The sequence below is a fragment of the Mauremys mutica genome, chromosome 3 (assembly GCF_020497125.1).
Source record: "Mauremys mutica isolate MM-2020 ecotype Southern chromosome 3, ASM2049712v1, whole genome shotgun sequence".
NCBI classification, from domain to species: Eukaryota; Metazoa; Chordata; order Testudines; family Geoemydidae; genus Mauremys; species Mauremys mutica.
Window position 1 is genome coordinate 20,349,539 of NC_059074.1, and position 14,847 is coordinate 20,364,385.

General features: G+C 40.0%; 1 protein-coding gene across 5 annotated transcripts in view; it reads right to left on the bottom strand.

The window, feature by feature from the left end:
- The window catches only part of KLHL29 (kelch like family member 29), a 544,343-nt gene that overhangs the window by 205,528 nt on the left and 323,968 nt on the right, over positions 1-14,847 (bottom strand). The window contains exon 1 of one of the 5 annotated variants that reach the window (XM_045008746.1): positions 7,520-7,558. The exons of the other annotated variants lie outside the window; for them this stretch is intronic. The gene's annotated coding sequence lies outside the window, so the exon portion shown is untranslated. Of the gene's footprint in view, positions 1-7,519; positions 7,559-14,847 lie in introns of those variants that run through there. 5 annotated transcript variants of the gene reach the window in all.

Genomic DNA, 14,847 nt, shown 5'->3' on the forward strand with positions numbered 1-14,847 from the left:
AGTACTCATTCCTAAATATTGTATAAAGCAGGTATTTTCAGCATGCACATAAAATCTAATATATACAGAGGCAGATCCTCAACTGGTGTAAATTGTCATAGCTCACTGGATAAGATCCTGGCTCTGTTTCTGCGTCCAGGTCAGTGGCTGAGCAACTGGTAAGGAAGCACGCACAGTCTTCTAGATTAAAACCAATACCTCTCTACCAAAGAGAGCTAGGAAACAGAGAAGAGGAGCAGCAAACGGGGGTTTTGCAAGGGAGTTCAGAGAAGAAGCATGAGAGCCAGACACGCTTATTCTAAACTTAGGTCAACAATGCCCCTCCCCTCCCACCATAAAAAAACCCATACACAAAGAACAAACAAACAAAAAAATAAGGCCATCAGAAGTTCAGCAGCAGAGTGGGGGCTATCCAGTTTATTGCCCCCAGTGCAGCATGTATAATTACCTGTCCGGTAGGCATGTGGCATATGTGTACATGCGGTGCAAGCAGCTCATGGTCCTCAGAGACCGAGTACAAGTTCTTGAGACCAGAGTGGCTGAACTGGAGGAGCTAAGGAAGGTGGAGGGGTACATAGGTAAAGACTTACCAGGACACGGTAGCGAGGTCCACCCACCATCTGACAACCTCACTGCTTTTGAGGGGGATCAAAGTCTTGGGGAAGGAGAACATCAAGCTGGAGCAGAGGGGAAATAATCCCATAGTTGGGATCCTCCTTTCAGATGATGTCATGGTATCCTCTCATAGTGAGGATACCTCTTCAGGGCAGGGCATCCTTGTTATTAGGAAGGGACAGGTAATAGTAATGGAGGATAAGATTAGAAATATAGATAGTTGGGTTTGTGATGACTGAGAGAGCAGCAGGGTGAATTGGCTGTTGGGTGTGAAGACTGGGGATCTCTCAAGATATTTGGATAGGCTTATGTGCAGTGCTGGAGTGGAGCTGGTGGTTATGGTACATCTAGGTACCAGTGACATAGGGAAAGGTAGGAGAGAGACCTTGCTGGCCAAATTTAGGCTGCTAGGTAAGAGATTAAAGTCTTGGACCTCCATGGTACCATTCTCTGAAATTCTTCCAGTTCCATGTGCAGGGCCAATAAGACAGGCAGAACTGTGGTGTTCGGAAGAGAGATTTAAATTTACTAGTAACTGGGGAACCTTTTGGGAAAGGAGGAGTCTATACAGGAAGGATAGGCTCCATCTAAACCAAAGTGTCTGATGAAATTCAATGATGATAAATGCAAAGTAATGCAGATAGGAAAATAGAATCCCAGCTATACATTGGTCTAAATTAGCTGTTACTATCCAAGAAAGAGATCTTGGAGTAATTGTAGACAGTTCTCTGAAAACATCTGCTCAGTGTGCAGTGGCAGTCAAAAAAACTAACCGAATGTTAGGAACCATTAGGGAAGGGATACATAATATAATACCATTATATAAATCCCTGGTACACCTACACCTTGAATACTGTATGCAGTTCTGGTTGCCCCATCTCAAAAAAGATATATTAGAACTGGAAAAAGGACATAGACAAGGGCAACAAAAACGATGAGGGGTATGGAACACCTTCCACAAGAGGAGAGATTAAAAAGACTGGGGCTGTTCAGCTCAGAGAAGAGACGACTAAGGGGGATATGAGAGGTCTATAAAATCATAAACGGAGTAGGAGAAAGCTAATAAAGAAGTGTTATTCACCCCTTCACATAACATAAGAACTAATGAAATTCACAGGCAGTAGGTTTAAAACAAATATAAGGAAGTACTTCTTCACACAACACACAGTTAACAGTGGATCTCATTGCCGGGGATGTGGTGAAGACCAAGAGTATAACTGGGTTAAAAAAAGAATTAGATAAGTTCATGGAAGTGAGGTCCATCAATGGCTATTAGCCAAGATGGTCAGGGATGCAATTCCATGCTCTGGGTGTCCCTAAAATATAACTTGCAGAAGCTGGGACTGGACAACAGGGGGTGCATCATTTGATTATTTGCTCTGCTCTGTTTGGTCCCTCTGAAGCATTTGGCACCGGCCCCTGTCGGAAGACAGGATACTGGGCTAGATGGACCACTGGTCTGACCCAGTATGGCCATTCTTATGTCTTAAGAAGGTCTTTGAGCTGGTCCATTGAGAGGAAATAGTGCTATTTTTAAAGGGAAATAACTATATTAAAAATCTAGCGTAATGAATTAAAAATCTGAAACAAGAGGAGTGTGCAGGCGAGGCAGAAAATGAGCTATCCTGCAATAAAACCTCATTCGGGAACCTGTTCATGAGTGGAAAGAAGAACTCATCAACCTTACATTTCTCATTAACAGCCAATTCAACTATGATGCAGCATTGGTATTCTCTTTTCAAAGCTAATGTGGCAGCAATGAGAAAGAGAATAATATAGTTAACACACAGGAAAAATGTTGGTACCCAGCAAAAAATGATAAAATAAATAAATAAAGGAAGTCTTAAATTTTAGTAGAGTTGAGTGAATAATTCATAACTGGCACCTTAAACTCCATCCAGAAATCAACAAACAGCCAATGCAGATTATGGATCATTGGTGGGATATGCTCAAAGTGAGATACGATACATCACTTAACAGGAAGGCACTGCCTTTTGCACTAACTCCAGTTTCTAAAATGATTTAAGGTGCAGCCTCCCATACAGTTTAATAATTTAATCTCCAGGACACAAGGGTACAGATGAGAGTGGTGACGTCCACATCCAGGAGAGAGGTGCAACCTCCTTTACAACTGCAGATGGAAAACAGTCCCCCTGTCATTGCTGCTACGATCATCTATCAGTAGCTGTGAGTCTAAGAAGACAAGCTGACAGACAAATGGCAAACACATACTTAATCAGAGGAGCTGATATAATTTTTCCAATATCCTCTGGCTGCTTCCCCTAAACAACCAAAATCACCCCAATTTTGCCTGGATTGAGCCTCAGCCATCTCATTCTCATGCATGCTCCAATCATTACTATAACATGAGATAGCCATTCAATTAAACCTGCTAGATCAGAAAATGTAGAGAGAGCTGAGCATCATTAACATCCTGAAAATATATCAACTCCCACCCCCTTCTTGACTAAGACTTCATACACACATTGATCAGGAAAGGTCATGTAATAGAACTCAATGTGAGAATCCCTGGGCCAGAAAACCAATTACAAAAACATTCCTTCTCTGATCTCTCAGAAGGAAAAGAATCAAATCATCACAAGGCAATCCCAACTCCACCAGTTAGGGTCCATAGGCAAGTCAGCAGCACCTCCTTATTAATGGTTTTGAAGGCAAGTGATAGATCTAACAGTATCAGCATGAACACCTGATTTTTATCCATCACCAGGAGGAGATCATTGACCAATACTACCAGTAAGTCTCAGTGCCATACGTAGCTCTGAAGCCATATTGACACAGGTCAAGGAGATCCAAGGTGTCTAAATACTGTGGGTTGTCTCACCACAGGCTTTTCCATTGTCTTAACCAGAAATGGAAGACAGAAAAAGTTCTATAGTTGCCTAGATTGTCAGCACCAAGGTTTCTTGAACAAAGGTCATGGCACTCTTTGCTAAAGAAGGTTTTGATAAGCTCTATCATTAAAGGATCAAATATTTGACCTCTAACGTTCACCAATCTGGAAGGAACACTGCTGGCATATGGATCCAAAGCCCAGCTTGTGAAACTAAGTTTTCCCAGCACATTCAGAACCTCAGTGCAACATTGGCCTAAACTCATGCAGAGAAGCTCTGCTTCAGCTCAAGCAGTTCCTGCTCTGCTACCATGGATGTGCACAACTCCATCCAAATTAATGAAATATAAATATAAAAAAATTCTCATAATAAGAAGCCAGTGAATCTTCACCCAGAAGAACATGTACACTGCATAAGTTTGCTCTTTGTGATTCTGCAAATGCTGTAACGGAGGGAGGAACCTCAATTTACCACAAATATTTTTTTTAATGAGTAAGAATGGAGCACTTTCTCCTCTGAGCATATTCTCACATGCATGAAATTAACATAGCAGTTGACTTCTGAGCGAGTCAGCAAAGCAACCCTGGAATGGCCCAACAAGGGACCATGTTGAAAATTAAACAACTGCCCTGAACCCCTTACTCTGTTTTATGCCACCATCAATAAGGATTACAGCATTAGAGAAATACAAAAGGGTGTTTTAAAAAGAAAAGCAATATCACTTAAAACTCCAATTCATGCATTAGGTTGTTTCTACAGTGTTCCCTTTTGTTGGTCTGGATGCAAATCTTTGACATTCAAACCTTTCTGAATTCAGTGTTTCAATTGTAGTGCACTCTCTTGGGCAGGAAAATGCATGTTCCTTGCCTACACAGCAGGAACATTAAAAAAATATAAGAGTGCGTTTGTTGAATAGTGTTGCATGATATTGCTGATTTATTAACTTGGCTTGATCGATACATCTATTATCAAGGGCCTATTTTGTTTTCACTTCCTAACTAGCATTTATGCGCATTCACCCGAGTTTCCATAATCTGATCCAGTTCTCCAGAGAGCTTTCTTTAATGGACAACAGAGAATTCTTTTTCTAAAAGTGGGATCAAAGTATACTTGGTCAACTCTCAAACAAAAGGATAGTCAGTGCTATAAAAACTGTATGTTTACTTTTTATAGCAAGTAGCAATATAAACTCATAGGGCCAAATTCATCCCTGATGTAGCTCCATTAGCATCAACAGAATTATTAAACCAGGGATTAATATCGCCTAAAGTGAATTACAAATCCCAGCTTTGATAGTCTTCCATTAATAAATTGCTTACTCTATGCATAATTAAAGGATAGTGAATTCTGAACTCACTGAGCAATTGTAAATAAAAAACCACCACCAAAAAATCCTTTCATATTATAATTTTGATTCTCTTTTCTTTTGCAGAACAACAAAGACTTTCCAAAATAGAATTTATTAACTGTCTACATTTTAAGTAAAAGCCATCTGAAGGATGAGGGGAAACTGACTTACAAGATAAAACACTTAGCTCTGGGACGTGTACAATATGTGCAACAAATTTCACATCATACATTAACAGGGCATGGAAGAAACCCCACTTATTAGAATTTACTCAAATTCAATATGAATGTTCAATTAAAACATCTTCTGAAGGTGAGTTATATGGCCACTAAAATTAAGAGGTGCAAAACAGAATTAGAGAGCTGCACCTGTCAAGGAGAATATACACTTTAATAATCCATTCCTTTTCATGCATACACAATAACACCCAAAATGTTGCTTGTTTGCTGCAACTGCATCAATCACGCTAAACATCTGGGCTACACAGAGAAAAAATAATGTTTTACAGCAAAAATATTAAGAGTATATCCCTACTTTTTTTCTCATCCAAAATCATATATCTGGATAGTTCTTATTACAAACTTCTCTTCTGGATGGATTGAAGAAAATGAATTTGAAGGCTTGTCTACATTTGAAATGCTGCAGCTGTAGTGCTTCAGTGTAGACACTACCTATGCTGATGGGAGCATAGGCAATCCACCTGCCCCAGAGGTGGTAGCTAGGTTGACAGAATTATTCTTCTGTCAATATAGCGCTGTCCATCCCGAGGGGTTAGGTCGGATTAACTACCCATTGCTGAGGGGCGTGGATTTTTCAACCCCCTGAGCTGTATAGCTGGGTTGGCCTAACTTTTTAGTGTAGACCAGGCCTTAGGATTCCAACATATCTGTTCAAAACACCACTCTTAGGGCTGGTCTACCCTGGGAACTTACATCCACATAGTTACATCTCTCAGGGGTGTGGAAAAGCCATTCTTCCATCAACCTCTCTACTGCCTCTTGGGCATCTGGATTAATTACAGTGATGGGAAACCCTTCTGATTGTTGTAGTGAGTGTCTACACTGAAGCACTTCATTGGTGCAGGTTCAACACTCCAGCTGTAGCATTATAAGTGTAGACATATCCTTACCCTTGAATTTTTCTGTTGGTTTCTGAAAGGAGGTTAACATTCCACAAGCTGTTCAGACTGTGTTCCCAAAAGGGATCTGCCAAGCAGGCATAAAGTCTTAGGGCTCAATCCTGCTTACATTCAGTCATCTAGCTTTAATCATGAAAGTAGTTCAATGCATGATCGGGCCCTTAGATAGTTATTTAGATTGACTTATAAGACACTACTGGTATATAAGGTTTCTGGAATACAGAATTACCATGTTAATTTTACTGGATTGTAGCCTTACATCAAAACAAGAGGCTGGTAAGTGTGGTTTGTTTCCACATCTCCAACCTACCAGTAGTCTGGGGATTGGGGATTTGTCTGGGGTTTACTATCTGGGGATTTGTCCTGCTTTGAGCAGGGGGTTGGACTAGATAATCTCCTGAGGTCCCTTCCAACCCTGATATTCCATGATTCTATGAAGCTGCCAAATTCCCCTAAATATTTTCTCTCTGTAGAACTGATTTCTCACATTAGTACAAATGCTTGAGCTGCTTCAAGCTTCATTCTTCTAAGAGATTTATGGCAAAAGCTTTGCATACCAAGAAATATAAATCTAGCACATTGCTATTAGACATACTTTGCTGCATGCAGTGTTGTGGTAGCCGTGTTGGTCTCAGGATGTTAGAGAAACCGGGGTGGGGGGGGAGGGAGATAATATCTTTTTTGGACCAACTTTTGTGGGTGAGAGAGGCTCAGACCTGAAGAAGAGCTCTGGGGAAGCTCAAAAGCTTGTCAAAAGAAGTTGGTCCAATAAAAGATATTACCTCACCTACCCTTGTCTCTCTAATACTTTGCTGTCCAGAGCCACACAATGTAACTAAAACAGATCATGGTATTACTGTGACTAGCTCTGCCGACAGGCATGCTGAAGTTGTATTAAGATGCCTTTCACTTTTTCATTCAAATTCATTCCTCTTATTTTTGAGATATGAACCGGACGATCCCTCAATACATTTGTGTTCACTACATCATTTTATGAAACATTTCTCATTGGTTGACAGAGTATATTGGAGAATTTTAAAAGGTAACAACTTCTTTCAGGTTTTGGTTTACTTTTCATTTGACACAGGACTCGACGACATACATTATATATAATTCATGTAGGGTGGGATTTTCAAAAGTGCTTGTTAGTGGCCACCGGAGTCCAGGAGAGAAGAATTATCATTGAGTGCAGAGGGAACAGAGTTAGGACAATGGTAAGTGCTATTGAACGTCCCAGCCTTATTATTTATCTTCAAATTAAATTTGATCACACTTAATAAAAACACAACAGTTGTGATTTCTTTCTCCAAGAAGCCAAAAACAATTAAAACGATATTCCACAACACCAAGAGAACCCTGCCACACACAACTCATTACCTCAAAGACAACGTGGCAGGCGGGGGCAGAGGGGAAGGGATGGAGAGAAAAGAGGAGCCTTTCAGTGACCTCTAAATATCAGAGACTGTAATCAATGACGGAATCAAATTTCAGTGTTAAAGGGCCAACCCACCAACAATCCCCAAATGCTTAAATCGATGGACAGTTACTGTGAGTTCAGAAAATTACCTCAATGACCTACTGTGGTGACTGATTAGTAGATGGGTGGTGTCCCAGGCAGCCAGATCTAAACCTAAATATTGGAATTTACAGATCAAAGTCAATACTTTGAATTGCACTTAGAAGTGGATAGGAAGCCAGTGGAGTTCCTGGAGAACTCAGGTAACATTATTTTTGGATAATACTACCTAACAGGTAGGCAGCCACACACTGCACTTACTGTAGATTTTAAGTGGTCTAAATGTAGTCTCAGGTGCAGCATGTGTAATAATGTGATCTAGATGTCACAACGTCTTGGTTTGCTATGATAATCCTGGGATTAGAAAGAAAGGGTAAAAATATCTCACCAGTTGAATATCAAAATGGCACTCTTGGCCACAAATGCCAACTAGGATTAGAAAAAGTCCAAAGAGCACTGAAAATTGTGACCCTACTGAATTAAGTATGGAATAACCGCCTTCCCCCTCAACAACTAGTGACAGAAACCATCCTTCTTGCATCAAGGTCCCTGCCCCAACGCACCAACCTCGCCACTGTCTATTCTGGGCTGACGTTTTCCAGTCCCAATCCCAGCCACTGCCAACCACTTTGAAAGCACACATTAGAACATCCATCTGGTTAGAATGAAACACAGAGCAGTGTCTCATTTATATACTGACAACCCCACACCATCTTGGCTTAATATGGAGCAACTCACAATATCCCTAAAATTCATCAGAATCCCACTGAGGTCATTGGGAACAGGACTATGCCCTATCTCCCCTATAGCAACTTCATATACACATGAAACAGAAGAGGTGACAAAATAGTGCTTATACATTAGGTTGAGCACACATGCCAAAGGCGGCACGCAAGCTGATTTTCAACCTAATGTATAAGCACTATTTTGTCACCTCTTCTGTTTCATGTGTATATGAAGTGGATGTATGTGTATGGCTGCAACATGAGTACTATGAAAATGTCTATCTCCAGTTCCTGCCAAAGAAACCCCCATCCCGTGTACTGATGCAGGAGAAGGGGGGAAAAAAGCAGGGGCCAGGAATTAAAACAGAGACTGGTAACATGTCTGTTTTTCTAATGCTTCACATGATTAATTATTTGATTCATTTTCAATGACTGATTCAATCAATCCTGATCAAATTAACAGCTGAAATGATCAAAATGCCAGGGAAAATACAATAGAAATTATTTGGTTACTGAAGATCCAATCAAATAAAACAGGATTTAGTTAGCCAGGATCAGATTAAGTAGAAGTCACTGTATAAAATAAGTATCAGAGGGGTAGCTGTGTTAGTCTGGTTCTGTAGGTTTTGCAGCATGAGCAGGGGTTAAACAAAGGATCTCAGTCCTTGCATCCGAAGAAGTGGGTATTCCCCCCCGAAAGCTCATGCTACAAAACGTCTGTTAGTCTATAAGGTGCCACAGGATTCTTTACTGCTTGTATAAAATAAGAAACATGTCTGTACTTCTGGGAATTTGTTGGATCTGTAATGTCAGAATTTCCCCCTCTCTGTAAGAGAATATATAGATCATTTTAAGTGAAATTGTTTTTGTTTCACAACAGTTCTTCACACATGACAAGGAAAGCCTCGGTATCACAATGATGGGTAGTGCTGAAATTATTTATTATAATTTATATTGTGGTAGCACCTTGGAGTGCAGGGAATCAGGAACCCATTGTGCTAAACTCTGTTAAAACACATAACAAAAAGACTCAAAGAGCTTACAACCTCTGCATAAGGCAAGAGACGGGGGAGTACATGGTAACAGAAATGAATGTATGATGATAAATGTAGGATAGGCACAGCAATCTCATATAATGGCACAGAATCGTATCTAATGTTGTGACATCAGCAATGGGCATGAACTAAGAGCCCACAAAGAAACTACCATCCAGCAAGAAGCATTTGTGAGAGATCTGAGTCTGCCAAGAATGCAGCTGCCAAGATTCATAAGTATGAAATTAAATGAAGTACAAATATCACATAAAAATTTGATTTCATTTTAAATCCCTGACATAGGTCTTTATTTCACAGACCATCAGAGACCTGCAGAGACAGAGGAGTGCCACCTCACACAACTCTGCCACAACTCCCGTGGTACAGCTGGGAGCAGTGTTGGATGGGTTGCAAAGGAGCTCCATGTCCAGACCTCTTCAGGCAAAGGAAGGCTTCAGAACAGGGGAAGGGAATGTATCTGCTATAGAACGAGTCTTCAGGAACTCTCTCATCTGCTTTTAATTTCTTTTCATTTTATGAATGAATCTGTATACATGTATTAGTAAGCAAAAATTCAGTTGTACAAGGCTCAATGGGAGACAGAAATTCAAGCTAATAAATGTAAAATACCTCCAAAACTTGATTTCAAATAGCTTTCTGATACACAAATTCAGATATCTTGGACCTTTCTAAGGCTAGCCCTGAGTAGTGACTCCACTGGGGAGCTAGGAATCCCCCCTTCTCAGTGGAATAAAGCTGTACTTTCTGGCTATGCAGAAGAGAAAGATATCAGTTTTTAAAGTTGTGACATTTCAATGTCTTGAAAATCCAGCTCAAACCCAGCACTGAATCTTGCCTCCACCTGAAAGGCAGGGTGCTTTAGCTAGCATTAGTCCAACTGTAAAATATCAGAGGGAGAGAAAGGTATATAACTAATACATTTAAAAAACTCTGAAAAAATCTTTTCTATGTGTAAAAATATCATGAATTTCAGGGCCTAGCTGATAAGCAAGTGCTGTGGATCCCATCATCAGAAACTGGAACTATTCCCTTTCCAAAGGCATGAAACTCCTTCTCTAGCTGTGCAGAGTTACCAGATATCTGTCTTGAAAGCTGTCACTAACACAGGACTGATTATTGCCTATCATGGGCCTCGGGCCAATGTTATTTTGCAGGAAATTTCCACATTTAGAGAGACGGAAGGAATGGTTGTTTTGGCAGGTTGATTTTTAAAACAAGGCAGCCGTTTGAAGCTGCTCAGGGATTTGGATTGTTAGAATAAATTCTAGGGAGATGACTTTGTGAGCAGAGGGCAGCTAAGGTAGACAAAGAAGCATGAGAAATGCAAGTCATCACATGACACCTTTGGCTGTATTACCCATCCTCTGTCCACTCTCCACTGGGACCATTTCTAGTGTTCTGACACACCCAAGCAGTTTCAAACAGCTACCATTAAAAGACTAACCAACAAAAAATCCCAACAACTAACAAAATCAGAGCAATGTGTGTGTATCTGTTCATGTATGTTTCTGTACGCTAGAGGGAATGGGGTGAAAAGGAAAAAAGAGAAAGAAAATAAGACACTGAAAAGAGAATTTGAAAAGAGCCCCAGAGAAAAAAGTACTAAAGAAGAAAGGAAGAAACAGGAAAGGAAGAAAAAGTTGTCTTAGAGAACAAACCAAACTAACATTCTGTATATAATATGGGTGGGGATTTTTTTAAAGCACTCACTCCGCTTTGACCTCATGCTACTCTCATTGAAATCAACGGGAGTTTTAACACTGACTTCAGTGGGAGAAGAGTTAAGTCAAAGCTGAACACTTCTGAAAATCTTATCCTAAAGTCATATGGCATTACAGCAAAACTAGCGTGAGAGAGGGGAAAAAGATCTTCCAAGTTACAAAGTAGAAAGAAAGATAAAAGGAACCGAGCGAAGAGAAGGAAGACCAAAACCAAGGAAGATGTAATACTCTAATTGGTTAAATTTTCCTGTAGTCATTTTAATGCAAAAAGTGTCAAAAGAAAATCAACACAATATTTGATTTGATGTTTTTAAACACACACTTGCACACTCTCACGCACACTTACTTTCATTGATTTGTAAAATAAAATGCATACAGGCGCTCCCTAACAGGACAACATGAATTATGTAAGCCCATTTAGAAGTGGGGAGGTGTTCAGTTTTGAAAGAGTTTCTATTTAGTCTTAATCCACTCTTATCTTTATATCTCTATAGGTCACTCAGTGCATAAATATGGTGCACAAAAACAGCCCATGACAACAATGAAACAGAAAGTACTTGCAGGGTCAGTAACAGTAGAAATGCTCTTGGGTAAAAAAAAGGGCCTTCATTTTGCATTCTGCTTAGCTTCAGGCAATATACCTGGATCTCAGGACTATTCTTTATCCTTGGGTAATCATTTAATGCTCTCACCCTGAGTGTCACTCATTATGCCAATTAGATTTCATAGAATTCGTGTTCTCCTTCTCTCTCATCCACACATAAAATCCACTTTTAGTTTTGAACAACTCCATAAATAAGTAAATAAATAAATAAATAAATAAACCTTCTCCCTAAGGTTGTATAAAATTCAGCCTTGTTACAAGTTCTAAACAGGAAACAGACAGTCTGCATTATTAGCAAAACAAATAAGGCTTACTATATTAATATGCTGCAACAAAGCTATTACTTAGTGCATGAGGACTGTTATTAAATACAAGTTTCCATGACAGAATCAGATCATGTTGTCTAGACACAATTTAGTTTGCATTAAATTAAATCCACGATCATAGAAGGTTTAACTTCAATAAAAGGAAAATATAGCCAAGTTAGTTAGATCGACAGCCTACATTATTTTGAGGCACAAAACAAGAGACAGTCAGCTGTTGTAAAAAAAATTCCCAGGGGGAGCAAAATAACCCAGTAGGATTTTTCTAAAATGTTCTTGGCCTGGTACTTGACATCAACACATACTTAATTTTGGTGAGACAAAAACCAGATGACCTTAACGGGCCTTTATTCAGGAGCCTTGGCTATCATTGAGGTCCCCAAACTGCTATTGTGACTGGTTTATTTCATACTTCATGAAGAGCCTCTGAATCTCTAAATTATTCTTCAATTCTGCTAACTGGAAGCTAAAGGGAAATGTAATTGTAATAGTAAGGGACTTGTTTCTCCTCCCAAATCAAAACAAGGCACAAAATTTTATTATTTTATTTGTTTCAGAGAATTGTAGTGAAAGGTGCCAGTCCCTACATGCTGCACTCCTATTTATCCATAGAATGGCTACAGCTAAAAGGGGGATTACTTAAGAATATACCAGGTTTGAATCCACAGCTAGCATTTGATAGTTTTGTTTGTGTCTCCCAAAAGACTGTCTCAGAATACCCAGCTGACAGTATGTACTGTGCATGCTGGGTAATATTTGCCAACGCCCCTTAGAGCCAGATTTTTGAAGATATTTAGGTGCCTAAAAATACAGATAGGCACCCAGTGGGATTTTTAACAGTGCCTAAACAGATTAGGTGTCCATAGATTTCAAGCTTTTAAGCTAGGTACTTTAAAAATCCTTCTAGGCACCTATCAGCATCCTCAAGTGCCTAAATACCTTTGCAAATCTGGCCCTAGGTGTGTACATCACTTTTGAAAATGGAATTTAGACACTTTTCAGAATTTTACCTGCCACCTGAACTGGAGACTTGAAACACTGAAGATTTGGAACACTCACTGGTCATGGTTCCCCTCCTCTTCTCTAGTTCACATTCATCTCTCATGCTCTAGGAAGCTGGTAGCCATTGTTTTGTGCTTCTCCCTGTGCTACTCATAGAACCTACACCCCTAGCGTAGACACCTAATCTTTATCCTGGGTACAGCACAGATAGCAGCACAACAGTCTTCTTAGACTCCCTCACCAGTGTACCCCAACCTTCACCTGGAGGAGCTAAGTGAAATGGCAGACTTGTAGACTTTAAGGCCAGAAGGGACCATCATGATCATCCAGTCTGACCTCCTGCACATTGCAGGCCACAGAACCTCACCCACCCACTCCCATAATAGACCAATAACCTCTGGCTGAGTTACTGACGTCCTCAAACCATAATTTAAAGACTTCAAGTTACGGAAAATCCACCATTTACACTCATTTAAACCTGCAAATGACCCAGGCCCTATGCTGCAGAGGAAGTCGAAAAAGAAGGTAAGAGTAGTTCATTTGCCATGACTAGCCCATCCTCAGGCTTTCTGCTGAGTCTGCTGATAAGAAATTGGCTGAAAACAGAGTTCCAAATCTGAAAGTGTCCACAACTTTGGGGAAATTTGGATCAGGATTCTTACTTCACAATGGCTCAGACCCTTCTCAACTGCAAACAAAAGTGACAACTGAAATGGCTCTGTTCACATGGGATATTGAACCAACATAACATGGTAACTAGTTTTAGTCATGACAGACTTAAACCAGGTAAAATCCAGTAACATCAAAAGGTGGAAAGTGTTCTTAGCATAGAACTCAGGGAGGAGACGTGGAATCAGCTGTTTAATTGTATAACATTAACGCCTAAGTCATACTTCCCATTTATTGATGTATTTGATTTCTAAGAGTAGTAGTAGTAAGCCATTGCTCTGTATTCCCTAATGTCAGTCTGAGCTTGTTTTCCAAACTACATTTTCTGTTGTCCTAAACTTTTCAATTGTCTAAGGCGGTTAGTAGTCTAAACATCAGGTCAGAAACCCCTGAACTCCGTAAATCCAGAGTTTAAGTAAGGTTGTAACTATAAATACTAAGGGTCTGTCTATGCTCTGAGAACACCGAAGATCCCAAGACTCTTTTAATCACAATTGGGATTTGTCCCAGTGCTCTCATCACCATGATGCTGCATAGTGAACTGGTTGCACACCATCCAACCTTCAGAGGTGGCTTCACTTGTGTGCTGTTGTGTGTATATTTATTTGGATATCAGTCTAAAAGTCCCATACCAAAAAGGACTTCCATTCCAAGCTCTTGGTGCCTTTGACATACTCTTAAAAACACAATACTACAGGAGTTACAAACAAAAATCATCCAAAGCCACAGAACCACTTCTCCCCACCCCTCCCACACCACCTCTGCTGCTACCTACATTCTTTGTGATCCTGTAGGCAGAAGTTGATACATACACGCAAATTATAATTAAGGGCAGACCTTGTTGAATGAAGGATGCAATTATTTATTGAATAATATATTTGAAAAACAATGCATCATTCTAATATATTACTCAATGGATGTTTTCAACCATCTATAGAGCTGTTTGGATAATGCAAAAAAGATTCATTGAATAATTTATTTGACAGTCAACAGCATTATTCATCAAATACATTATTCAACTAATAGTATTCGATCGGTGCTAATTAAAAGCAGAGAAGCAATCGGTCTTTCAGATCCCAGCCTTGGCTCCGTTAAGAAAACAGACTGTCTGGCTCAGAAGTGCTCCACAGTGGACTGTCTCAGTGCAGCATTCTATCACCTGTGCAGTTGACCCACATGCTGCTTTTCTTAAAGGAGCCATACCCAGCATCTTATCTGTACTCAACCAAACACATCCATATCACAATGGTAAGGTAAGTACACATGCAATCAACTCCTT